Genomic DNA, 12,424 nt, shown 5'->3' with positions numbered 1-12,424 from the left:
AATATTAATGTGACACAATGCTGTAGTAAGCGCTGATTCACAGCAGTGCACAAACCAGAGAAGCTCAGTTTCCATAAGTGGTGGTGGGCTTTTCCAGGGTTCAGTGAATCAGAGACACACTTATTCCAGTCCTTTAAAACAATAGAAGGCATCTTTTTATCATCCCATAACAGCGTCCAGACCATAAATTAAGTGTTTGCTCATTTCAGAACCTCTCAGCAAAATTAGGTAGACTAAGCAAGACACCAATGCAAAGCATACATCACTCACACTTTATGTTTCATGCCCGCCCCTTCTCCCATGCTTGCACACAATGTAGACACTAGTAGGACAAAGAGTGTGTTTGATTTTTTTTTTGTTCAACCAAAAAAAAAAAAAACAAAACAATACAAAAAAGAATCCTATAGTAGCTTAGAAAACAGTCTGTGAGGCTCCAGCACAAAGACAACAAAGGCATTACTCTGTGCCAAATAAAGAAAAACTACACAAATGGCAATGCAGTCGAAGCACACAGTATTCATCTATTTAAGTCTGCACATTTTGTTATGCATAAAATTTTCACATTTATTTATTTGATATTGTTTGTGTGAAGTGGATAAGAAATACACCAAATATAAAATATTATTCAAATATGCTGCCCCAGAGTTTTCCAGTATATCGAGCTTCAACAAAATCTTTAGTCTCTAAAAGTTTTTTCTACTGTTTCACTCTCACAACAATGTTCATATGATCTGCATCTCCACTGGCAGCCTATGTGTTTCACTAGAGGATACAAAGACCACCAAGGTCCTGGCATTTTGAAAGGAATATATTGTCCGTGCACAGTTAAATACCAGCATGCAAAAGATGTAATAACACAGACCACAGAAATTTTACAATGGAGTCCAATAAAAGACCCACTAAAACGCCATCACATCTTCAGTAAAATAGGCTAAATGAAGCCCAAGAAACTGTATTTTTCAGCTGTTAAAACATAAACCTAAAGATCCACTAAGGAGCATCCAAAAGGCCAGATGTCACATTTATCAGCGAAAAGGACACAACATAAATGGTTTTACAAAGAAGAAACATGTTGCCAGACCCTGCCGGAGCATGAAATCCAAACAGCATTAGATGTAAGACAATAGTCAGTACACATGAGACCCTGAGGCAACATATTAGCGCTGGAACAAGAAGGAAAGTACCTTTCAAAACAATCCTGGGTTTTATTAGTGTCTAGCACTTCAAGGAGCTCATGCACAAACTCTCAAATAAATGCATTTTGAGATTCTTCTGTAGTGCAGTGAAATACAGGAAAAAGCCCAAGGGTTGGGGAGACACTTTCGGAAGCTTCTGCATCTGTGTGTGATTAGTTCCACTACCTAAGATAAAGCATGCAGAGCAAATGTAACCTCATCATAATCTATGTGTCAGGAAGGCAGGGGAACACTCAAGCAGAAAACAACAACAACTGGTGTACGGTATAGCCTACGACTGTGACAGTGCCTGGCGTAAACCATAGTCATGCCAGTGTTCTCCACCCATCATTAATTGTCTGATCATTGTGGAACGGAAAGCAGCACGGGTTTGAGCAGACAAGAGATCTCACAGGTATTAGCTGCTAATTGCTGTCAACCAAACAGGCAGCACTTTCTGGAGAAAACAATCTATATTAATTCGTCCTATTCTCCCCTGTGGAATGCATGCTGTAACTTCTTGGACACACAAGATAAATGCTTATACCATAATTACAACTAATTGTGCAAATAATTGCAAAGTTCTAGTGCCACCTATACCCGCAATAAAACAAAAGCAATCTATGCAGCTCTTGGCTGTGAAATTGAAACAGTCCTATTTCTCTAGACGCTGTCTTCTACTCATTCATTATCTAGCATTTGTATCTGTGGTAAAAGCCAGATTTTGCAAAAGTGAGGGGAAGGGAGATGGAAGGAGGCTGATGACAGGGATTCATAGATGCTCTGAATACAGACATGCTGCTCCAGCGTCTCGCCTCTCCCAACAAAACATTTGAAAAGCTTCAAAGCCCAAAGCTTTACGCTTTGGAATATGTCTTTTGATTATATTCAAGTCTCCTCTTTTTAAAGGATGAAAAAAAAAAGAAACAAACAAAACATCACCTGTAAATCGAGATAGCCTTTTGCAGAAGGTTTTTGCACCTAATCCCTTTCATTTCAGGTCAGTAAAATATTAGTGCTTTCTCACTGCTCTGATGGTCAAAGCACATTTCAAAGATTCTGTGTGCCTCTCCAGCAGAGGGAAGGAGAGAGAGAGAGAGGGAGAGGGAGAGAGAGAGAGAGAGACAGGGCAGTGGGGAGCTCAGGCAATCCCCCATCTATTACAGACGAACCAATCATCAAAGACAAATTACAGTACACTTCACTGGGATATGCTAATTCCAAATTAGATGCAAGTCATCAAAAGATCAGCATTGCAATATTTTGCATCTACAAATTGAAAATGTCTGCTTACAGAACAGGTTTTAATACCAATATAGGATGAAAAAAAAAAAAAAACATGAACCTCCATCCACTGCCACAGCATGCATGTACATTAATACCAGGTTTATTTTTTCTTGCATAGTGACATTGTGGATGCAAGTGCAAAGTTATGACAGTCAACATAGGTTTTTAGTCTTAAAGAAAAAATACAAAAAAAAAAAATACAAAAAAAAAAAACACCACATATGTGAAGGCCCAGTCATGTGTCTCCTAAGTGGACAGGTTGAATTGTGCTCCCAACTGTGACACATGTATTTATTCATCATTAGTTGTGAATCACTGTCTTAGGATTCATTAGTTTCACTCTCGTCTTGTTACTGTACCTGTGCCCTGCCATGGTATCCCTTTAGCAAAAGAGAAAGAAAATACAGAAGAAAAAAACAAGTTGTATATTGGATACACTATCTATAACAAATTTTACTGTCACCCTTCACTGAAGCATAATGCTATATATGTTCTTCTCCCCTTTTTTGTGTTCGCTGTAAGGCAGGACAGAAAAAAAAAAATCTCTCCTCTTTTGTCTGTTTGTGCCGCTAAGCTCGGTATCCTCCGTGTGCACAGATAAGGCTCAATTTCTGCTTTGGACCTCAGTTTTATTGGTGGCTAAAAAGAGCTGCATTAATATTTCCTTTTTCTTCTGTTAAATGCAGTCATACACAAGTTAAAGTGGTTTGTTTCCCTTGGACATTTAAGTTTGGGTAAATAAAAGTGTGAATTTGCATTGAGGTCTCTTGTGCCTGACTTGCTGTTCCACTTAAATTCATACTATAATTAGATTGTTGTGGTGGGATTGATTGCTGTGCAAAGGGTATTTCTACAACTGTTGTACTAAGAAATACTTATTCATATGAATATAATCGAAACTATTGTTAACCTGAGAAGTTTAAAATATTTTTATATAATTGTCATAGTGTACCTCATTCATTTTGTTTACATTTTATAGTATATTCTTGAAAAAGTTTGTCATGCAATTACTACTTTTCTATACTCTGCACATACTCACCCACCGGAGAATAAACAAATAATTGTAACATCTAAATTTAGTCACTGCAAAACAGCATTTCTTGTTTCCTTTGTTCAGTAAAATGTTGATTACACATCAACAAACTGTTCTCTGCTTTGCAAAGCATCTAACAACTGATATCATAGTGCATATTTATAATGTAATTTCCATTGAGATCATAAACACATCGATGCCTCATTTTGTGTTTTGTTGCGTTGTTTCCCTTTGCTTGGTGATCTTTATTCGGTGCGGCCCGGACATTTATCATCATTTGTGGAATAGTGCTGTCAATAGATGACATTAATTTCATCCTTTGCACATCAGTTTCAACATCATCAGCAGAGTAATAAAAATGAACATATACAGAGAAAAGTTCCTTCTCTACATAGACAAATGACTGTTTGAGGCAGACATCAGCCTGATGTTGAAGGATGTTCTGCATAATGTTTTTAACACAGTGTCCACAGCTTCCCATGTAGCCGTATAGCCCCATGTAAAACCTCAAACTACTGCTGTTACATTTCAGTTTCATAAAGGTTGCACAAAGGATATATTAATTGTTCATTTGGGAGCTTTAGATGTGCTGGAAGGTAGTTGTTGTTACCTACAGCCAGAGCCAGGCTAGCTGTTTCCCTGTTTGCAGTCTTTATGCTAAGCTACGCTAACAATCTGCTGATTGTGGCTTCATATTTAGTGTAGAGAGGCGTAGATTTTCTCATCTAACTCTCAGCAAGGAAGCTAATAAGCATATTTCCCAAACTATCTAAAGCTATCTATTTCCAATATGAACACAAATGCATATTACAAATATTCATCGAGCTTTTCTTCCAATCCAAAAGTAGAAAATGCACATCCTATTTCTTTCTGCTGTAATTCTGCTGTAAAAAAAAGATTGAATCTCAATTTGTTTCAAGAGCAATATAATGTAGTTCAGAATGTACAATGTTAAATGAAAAGATATTGATTTGTGAAGCTACCTCATCTGATCAGTATGGATACCACTGTCTTCCATCATTGTTCTGCCGAGGTTTCTTTCCATGGCTGATTTGAGGAGGAAGACTGCCAAAATCCAGTTAGTTTAAACAATAGAAACACAGACAGACAATTACCCAGTCCTGAGGGAGTCACAGACTAAAGAGCTGGTCAATATTTCTGTGCAACATATGCATCAAAATGGCTGGGTCAGCTCCAGCATCTTGGTGCTCACTCTGTTCTCTTACGCTAAGTGCCTCTTCTCCCAATCTGTGTCCAAGGGGAGCACAATTGCCACATCAACTGAGGTGCGAACGCGTTGATGAATTTACCCTTTACGCATGACACCTGATATGTAAAAGCACGGCTTATGTTCAGGAGCAATGAGCGGTGCTTTGACAATGTCAATATTTCTCTCCAACATGCAGAGTATGCATACAGACTAATGACAGACAGAGTATATCAGCAAATGAGTGCACAACGGGAGCGGAGGACTGGGGGGAATAAATAGCTCCAGCAACAAATGACCTGACAGGACAACTGCAAACACACAGACAGACAAAGAGGCTGGAAAACATACACACACTCACAAAGGTATTGGTACACATTCACATGCACAATATGTCTAACCCAAAACCACAGGGTAATGTTTCCTTAAAAATTACATCAGAGGACTTTAAGATATACCCACAGCATAAATGTTCCCTGCATGTCACTAGTGGTAACATGTGAAAGAGGAAGAAAATAACACTTGCAAGTACCCGTGCTGCTGTGTTTCAAAGGCTCCTACATTAACCGTATCTCGTTGTGGAACACAAACCAAACTCCTCTGTGACTTTCACCCATGGCAGCCTACTTTATTTAAGGCATTTGTGGTCAGGTAAACAGATTTTTATTTCTTTAGTTCTTCAATAGAAAAATTCCTTACTTACGCCTCATTTGATGGCTCCCCCGACACCCTCCACCCCTCAGTTCTCAAACTCCCACACCCCCCATCCCCCAGCATAAGGCTTATCATGAAAGCACAACAAGGATATATTGTCAAGAATTCTTTTAGGTAGCCCTGATTGAAGAGGCTGACTTTTATTCTCTCAAGTACACCCTTCCTCTTTTCCCTCTGCCATGGTACACAAGGGTACCATTATGGTGGCTGTGGACCTCATCCATTCATCATTCTTCTCACCTATGAAGCAAAACACACATATATCAAGTACAGCTGCCCTCCCTCTTCCCTAAATCACGCTTTGTTCTGCTGTGTGTAAAGAAAACTGCCTCAGCTTTGGACAGCAACACCCACTGAGCCAAAGGAGAGGGATACAGGAGGAGGGCTTCTGCGTTTTCCACTGCATAGTTAGAATTTGACAAATGGAGGGAACACGATTAAAATGAAACATTTTTAAGATTTAAATATCTTTAAAAATGACTCCCTTTTCATTTATGAATTTGATGTTGAGTCTCTTTTACTACTTTTGTGATCTAAAATGAGTCGGAGAAAAGGTCAGTTTTACTTTAGATTTAGTGTGTTTGAGCTAAGTCTGGCATAAAACATATAATGTCTATTAATCTGCGGTAATATAATTTTCTGACTCTGCTGAGGTTAAGTCTCATTTGGAAAGGAAGCAATTCCCTCAATCCAGGAGGTTAATGATTGTGTTCGCTGTAGATATTATCATAAGTGAGCCTATCCAAACAGCTTGCAGCTGGTTAACACTCTGTTGTGTCCTTTATAGCTTTTAACAGGGTTTTAGCTTTAGGTATGCTCATACTTTAATGGATTGTAGGTGATATCAAGATTCATTAGAATAAATGTAGGCTATTACAGTGAAAATCACAGGCCACACACTCCACACAATTTCTGAAACGAGACAGGAGAAATACGTTTTGCTATGCTCTGTGCTGTATACCACACATACACACACACATTTCTTTTAATGGTCTATTATTGGTAGTTGTCAAATAAGGAGAGCCAGTGCGCATGACAGGAATGCTAATGATAGCCCAAGTTTGTTAGTAACCCTTCAGTTTGGTAAGATAGACATCTGAGTTATTAGCATAAGAAATGCTAATGTCAACTACACTGCCAGCCTCTCATTTACCTCCTGTAAGTAACTTGGGGTTTGGGGAGTAAAATGTTGGATAACTGCTGTGAGAGTTGCAGTAATTACATCTACCGAAATCAGCATTCAAAGAAAAATATTTGGCACCAGGATTTTTTCTAGGTTTTCTACCAATCTGCTATTTAATTCCTCAATATAACAAAATTCAATATTTCTTTTTCTCATAAAATACTACCAAGGTTTCCTAATAAATCTAAATATGGTGCCTCCTATTAAAACAGCATAGCATGGCACAAGGACACGTTCAATTCTTCTGACAGGATATTAATGCATCCGTGCAAGGTGAACACTGACTGGTTTGCATACTGTATGTAGGAGTGTTAATTGTGGTGGGATTATTTGCCATTTATTCATTACACAAGCAATTTCTCTTGCATTATTCATCTTCCAACAGGATCCGGGCATGTTTTAATCACACTGAATGCAGACTGACAGTGCTGTGTCACCACTACTTTTGACTGAAGCCAGCAGAAAGCCAGCCCATCTTTGCTCAGTGTCGCAAATGTTAGAACTTGAACAGATTAAAAAACTGTCCATGTGCAAATATCACTGGCATTTTAATGGAGAGAGGATGTTTACATGTTTTTTTTGTATAGGGATTGCAAAGCGCCAACAAAATGGGTAGCCTAGCTTCTGAGGCATGTTAGACTGCTGTATATGTAGCTGTGATATGTTCATGCAACGCAGTAGGGGGGCTCTGTCATTTTAATCTCTAATCCCTTCCTCACTAAGGAGGAAGAGAGGGTGGAGATCAGGAAGCAGAGAGAAGGTATCCTCTCCCAGACACAGAGCCATGCCATGGCACGCCTCCTGTCCTGTACTGAAGCTGTCACTATTGGTGTCTGGGGCCATGAGGCAGGCAATTTTAGCGCTGTGGTGTGAATCGATACCCAATCACATCACGTTCGCAGGCAGCACATCAACCTGAAGAGGCCGTAGCGCAATTTACAGCATATTGTCTTTGGCCCTGTGAGCAAACAGGCACTAGGAGCAATAGAAGCATCATGGCAGAGCAAGACAAGGCCTTGTCATGGCCATAACAGCCTTATCTCTGGTCACAGAAGTACTCATATTAACCACTCGAGCTAAGGAGGGCTGAAAAACACAAAGAGCGCGTAATGCAGCTGCTGTTTAATTTCAACAGCGGAATCCAGTGTGGTGGTTTGCGTTAATGCAGGAATCCTCATCTTAACAAAGACCACTTGAAGTACATCTGTCTGCTAGTGAACCAATGTGAAATAAATACTGTTTATATATTGTGTATAACTGCTATCTATAGTTGTGTATTTCTTAAAAATGACGCAAATATGCCACAAAGATGTCGAAACAAGTTTAACATTGCTACATATGGTTAAAAAGTAATACCAGTGCAGGTGAAGAATCAAACTCCAGGGGTGTGACAGACTCATCATTCACAACAAAAAACATAATGTTTGTTTGTTGGCAACTTGCATCTTGTCATGCCAACAAGTGGTTTCCATACACACCTGCAATCATTACCTTCACACAGCGGGGGTTGCCACAGTGGAACACACTGCCACGCTGTGAGCACAGTGTGTTGCACAGATTCAAGAAGAGAGCCACAAGGTATTCTCTAGGAAAACAAGAACTAAATGGATGTAGATCACATTTTTATACCTAACCTCAAAAAAACCACATGCTTTTATGTAAGGATATGTGCTGCATGTACAAACTGTAACGGCTGAAGTACGGTCTTATCTTGAAAGCATTGTGAAATTGCAATCAAGCTGAACAACCAATAACAGGTAATTAATTACATGCTTCAGCAAACGCAGTTGCTGTCCTTTTTTTTTTTTTTGTCTTTTTTATCAAATAGACAGAACAATATAATATAATGCGTATGACTGTTTATAAAAATAACTCCATTCATATCTACATTCAGAAAAGGGGAAAAGCAATGTGGCCAATAATGTGTTGCGTGATATACACCACATTACAGGTCTCGTGAACACTGCACAAGCATGTTTCTTTATGGTTCACATTACACTGAGAGCAGGTGTTGAGGTGACTTTTATCAGTGTAGGTACTTGAGTGGCTTACATGGAGGCGGACCACTCCTCTGTAGTGTTCAATTACTAATCTGATCTGGAAGGCACAACAGGAAAAAGGGCCATTTAATGTAAAAATGAAAGACATCTCAGTAGTGTTTGATTGATGTGGTTATTCCCCAGGGAGAATAAACCACTACTTCACTTTCAGCATCTGCGGCCGACACGATACACTGTACCTGAGATGGTTGTTATGACTACGTAATTCTCTTGAAATGATGCTTTTATTCAGTGTGGAACCAACTGAAGCAAGTCAAGGGCAAAACAGCTAAAGCATTTACTTGCACAGCTCATACAAATATCAGCTTTGTGTTCTTTGACTCTTTTAAAATGCAGTTGTGATGAAAGTGTTTTTGTGTTTGGTTTGAGATTTTTTTTTTTTTTTAATTTAGGGTGAATTGATTTGTGCTTAGCAATTAGGCAAAACTCAAAAACTTCCCTCCTTCTTAAGGTTGGTGTCAAAATTTGTGCCTTTTTATCTGGAGCTCCAACTAATCATTATTTTCATCATGATATGGCAATTATTTCTTTAAATCACTTAAGAGTTTGATATACACAATATATACACAATAGTAGTGATAGTGATAGTCTTCAAAGTGTGTCTTTTAATTTTTATCTACAGGATATTAAATTTACTAAACAAAGCACAGACAAAAACACAAACACAACCAAAAGGTTGGTTACTAATCAATCATAAAAGTAATTTTCAGCTAACTGACCAACTGATTCATCGAATAACCGCTTCAGCTCTTCCTCTTTGCCAGTTAGGAGTTACCCAAAGATGGACTCTTAGTTTTCTCCTTTCATTGAATAGCTAGTTCCCCTTGCACTGTGGTCCCTGTAACTGCCACCAGTCACCCACCCCCCCCCCCACCCCCCCCCACCCCCCCACCCCCATACAAGCACCCCACACAACCAGCAGGAGTCACTTATGCAGCAACAGAGATATGATTGCACCTGCAAACACTGCTAATTGTGTTGACATGTGGTTCTCTGATCCAGAGCTCTGCAGTGGTGAACAAGTGCTTTTATCACTGTGCCTTTGAATACCTTTACTTGGCCTTGGTAGCTGTTAACTCACTACATCCCTGTACTTCACCTCTTTTCCCATGTTGCCAGAAAAAAACCAAAAATATTAGGATTTATAGCAATTAATGTTAAAGGCTATTATTGAGATATGTAACGAGTGCATGCAAGAAAAAAAATTGAACTCTCTATGGGCAACAAACACGCTTTACCAATTACAGCATTATCAGAATGTCAGATTCAGGCTGCCACTATTGGAAAAATGGCACCAGAACTGAAACACACGCTTTAGCTTTTACTATAGTTTTTCAAAATTGAACAAGTATTTTTCATGATCATGTAAAATCCTGTGAAGCTCAAATCAAACATGAAGTAATAAGACAAAAATACCTGATTTAATTCCATTGTATTCATTAATTTTGTATTATGATAATTCTTTTTATTTTATTCCTACATCTGAGGTCTATGAAATAGTATAGCACACGTTGTCTGTGCAAATTGCAGTGAAATTACATATGAAATAAGAACATATTGTTAATTTGTCATCTTTACTGGACTGCTATCCTGTAACAGAGTCAACCTCAGGATGATGTGCTTACATGTTAGTTCAGAGAGGAACGGATCAGGGGCTGAATTCTGACATTTCCATTTCCATTCCAGATAGCAACAGCTAATACCTTTACACTGATTAGAAGCTGTCAGACCTCTATTTGAACTGCTATCAATATATTATGTACACTATTGAAAGGTGTACGTGACATTCGAGGACAAACCGTTAATAAATGCAACTAGTACTTCTGGACTTCTATGAACGACCTCCCCACCCCATTTATCACCAGAACATACCTCATTTGCCATTACAGATGTTCTCCACACAGAGATCAGTGTTCATATAAGACATATAAATGTGAGTTTTCATCATATCCTCACGCAGAGAAAATTAATCAGCAGTGTATCCCCCTGCCAACCAGACCTCATCCATATTCCTGCAGGCTTATTGCAAGGGGAGCCGGTGTTGATAAAGCAGGATCGATATGCAGAGCTGGTAAAAACACAGCGAGTACAACGGCGTGGCACTAAGGCAAAGACTGGAGAGGACAGGAGAGTGAGGGAAAGATGCCTGGTAAGCCGAGTTTCAAAATCATCACCCACAGCATTTTACTTAGAGGAGAGAAAGCGAGGCCTCCTCATCTCCGTTATAGGATGCATGAAATGTACATATGAGACACTATTGACTGAGGCACAGAATAAATACTATTCTCGTCATGGTGTGGCAGCTGTTTTGTTCCTCAGCTGTTTTGGAGGTACAAATATTCATTTTAAAGGAAGCTATAAAGGTAAGTAAGCAAAACTTCACTACTTTAAATGCCAGAAGGCGTTTTGAAAAATACAGCAATAGCAGCTAAGTTAACATTTAAGATACTGTATATTTCTTTTTAATTTCAACACAGAGCAAAAAAAAAAAAAAAAACTGTCATACAGTTCATAGGTGCAAGGATTTTTTGACTGCAACAGTCTAACCGTACTATAACTTGGGACACGCTGCCTTTAAACCTTTTTGACAGGTAAACCTAGGAAGGCATCAAAGATTTTCTCTCATTGGCATATCTCAAAACTGCCACAGAAAATTGAGTGACAACTTTATTTCTCATCTGTTACATAAATCAAGGAAATAGTGTGAAAGTCAGCTCCACAAACTAAGAAATTCCCTGTGCTTTCTAAGCTTCGAAGGATTTCTTTAACAAAGTTTCACACAGGAGCGAGAGAAAAAGTAATTTCTTTGACAGGCAGACATTATGTGATAGAGGAGACTTTTCACTGCATTAAAGAATGGGGCTCCAAACAACAAAGAGATAGTAGCTGTTTAAAAGGCCAATTTTCCAGTCCACATTGTCATTGTCACACTCTTAACTCCAAAGGCAGACATGCACTCTGGCATCAAAGGCCATTGATTTTCTAATCAAGAGCAAATGATGATTAAGGCATATCTGCCCCCTTATCTTTCCGTTTAAAATCCTCCTTTCTGGATTCAATTTGACTTTGGCTGTTTTGCTGCTGAGGGGAATCAGGACAGTCAAAGACAAAGACACCTTGTAAAGACAACGGGCGGTGTCATGAATGATTAAGGCTTGTGGAACAGAAAATGATCGCCCATCCTCCCTCTCTCTGGGTCAGCAGAGGCTTGCACTGTTACTATGCCTTTTTATCAATAGACACGGAAGCTAGTAATGTTGATCGATAAACTTCTCATTTGACAAACACTAAAGTGAAAGTTTATTGCGATTGATAGGCCACATGTAGTGCCGGTGGCATGAGGCGCAGCTATTCCTCATCTCTGACTCAAGCAGCTTTACAAAAAACATAAAACATGGAGTTAAGCCAGTTCACCCACTATTGCTGTATGGACTCCCACCTCAATACTCTCTAAAACTCCCAAGCTGGGTAGCAATAAACAATGTTAAAAAGGTTGGGCAATGAAACCCCCATCTCTTTTACCTTGATAACATTAAGAAGTAATACCACAAAGCAGAGCTGACTCACCCTAAGGGTGCACATGCTCATTTCTTAGCCGACTTCAATTATCCAAACTTTCTCCCGTGGTTCTTCTTCCTATGTATATGTTTAGCCTTTGTGATACACCTGCCTGAGGATGAGGGATTAACTTCCACCCCTCTCTCTCTAAGCTTGGTTTGGACTTTAGGTTTAACCGTCCTTCAGGACCAGCCTGGAGCTCAGCTT

At 39.1% G+C, this 12,424-nt stretch overlaps 1 protein-coding gene across 9 annotated transcripts in view; it reads right to left on the bottom strand.

The window, feature by feature from the left end:
- The window catches only part of camta1a (calmodulin binding transcription activator 1a), a 281,952-nt gene that overhangs the window by 234,829 nt on the left and 34,699 nt on the right, over positions 1-12,424 (bottom strand). The gene's annotated exons all lie outside the window — the stretch shown is intronic.

Source organism: Trachinotus anak, unplaced genomic scaffold, assembly GCF_046630095.1.
Source record: "Trachinotus anak isolate AG129_WGS33_773 ecotype Australia unplaced genomic scaffold, CSIRO_AGI_Tana_v1 ptg000004l, whole genome shotgun sequence".
Taxonomy (NCBI): Eukaryota; Metazoa; Chordata; class Actinopteri; order Carangiformes; family Carangidae; genus Trachinotus; species Trachinotus anak.
Note: the sequence above shows the minus strand (reverse complement) of the source record. Positions and strands in the feature narration are given on the sequence as shown.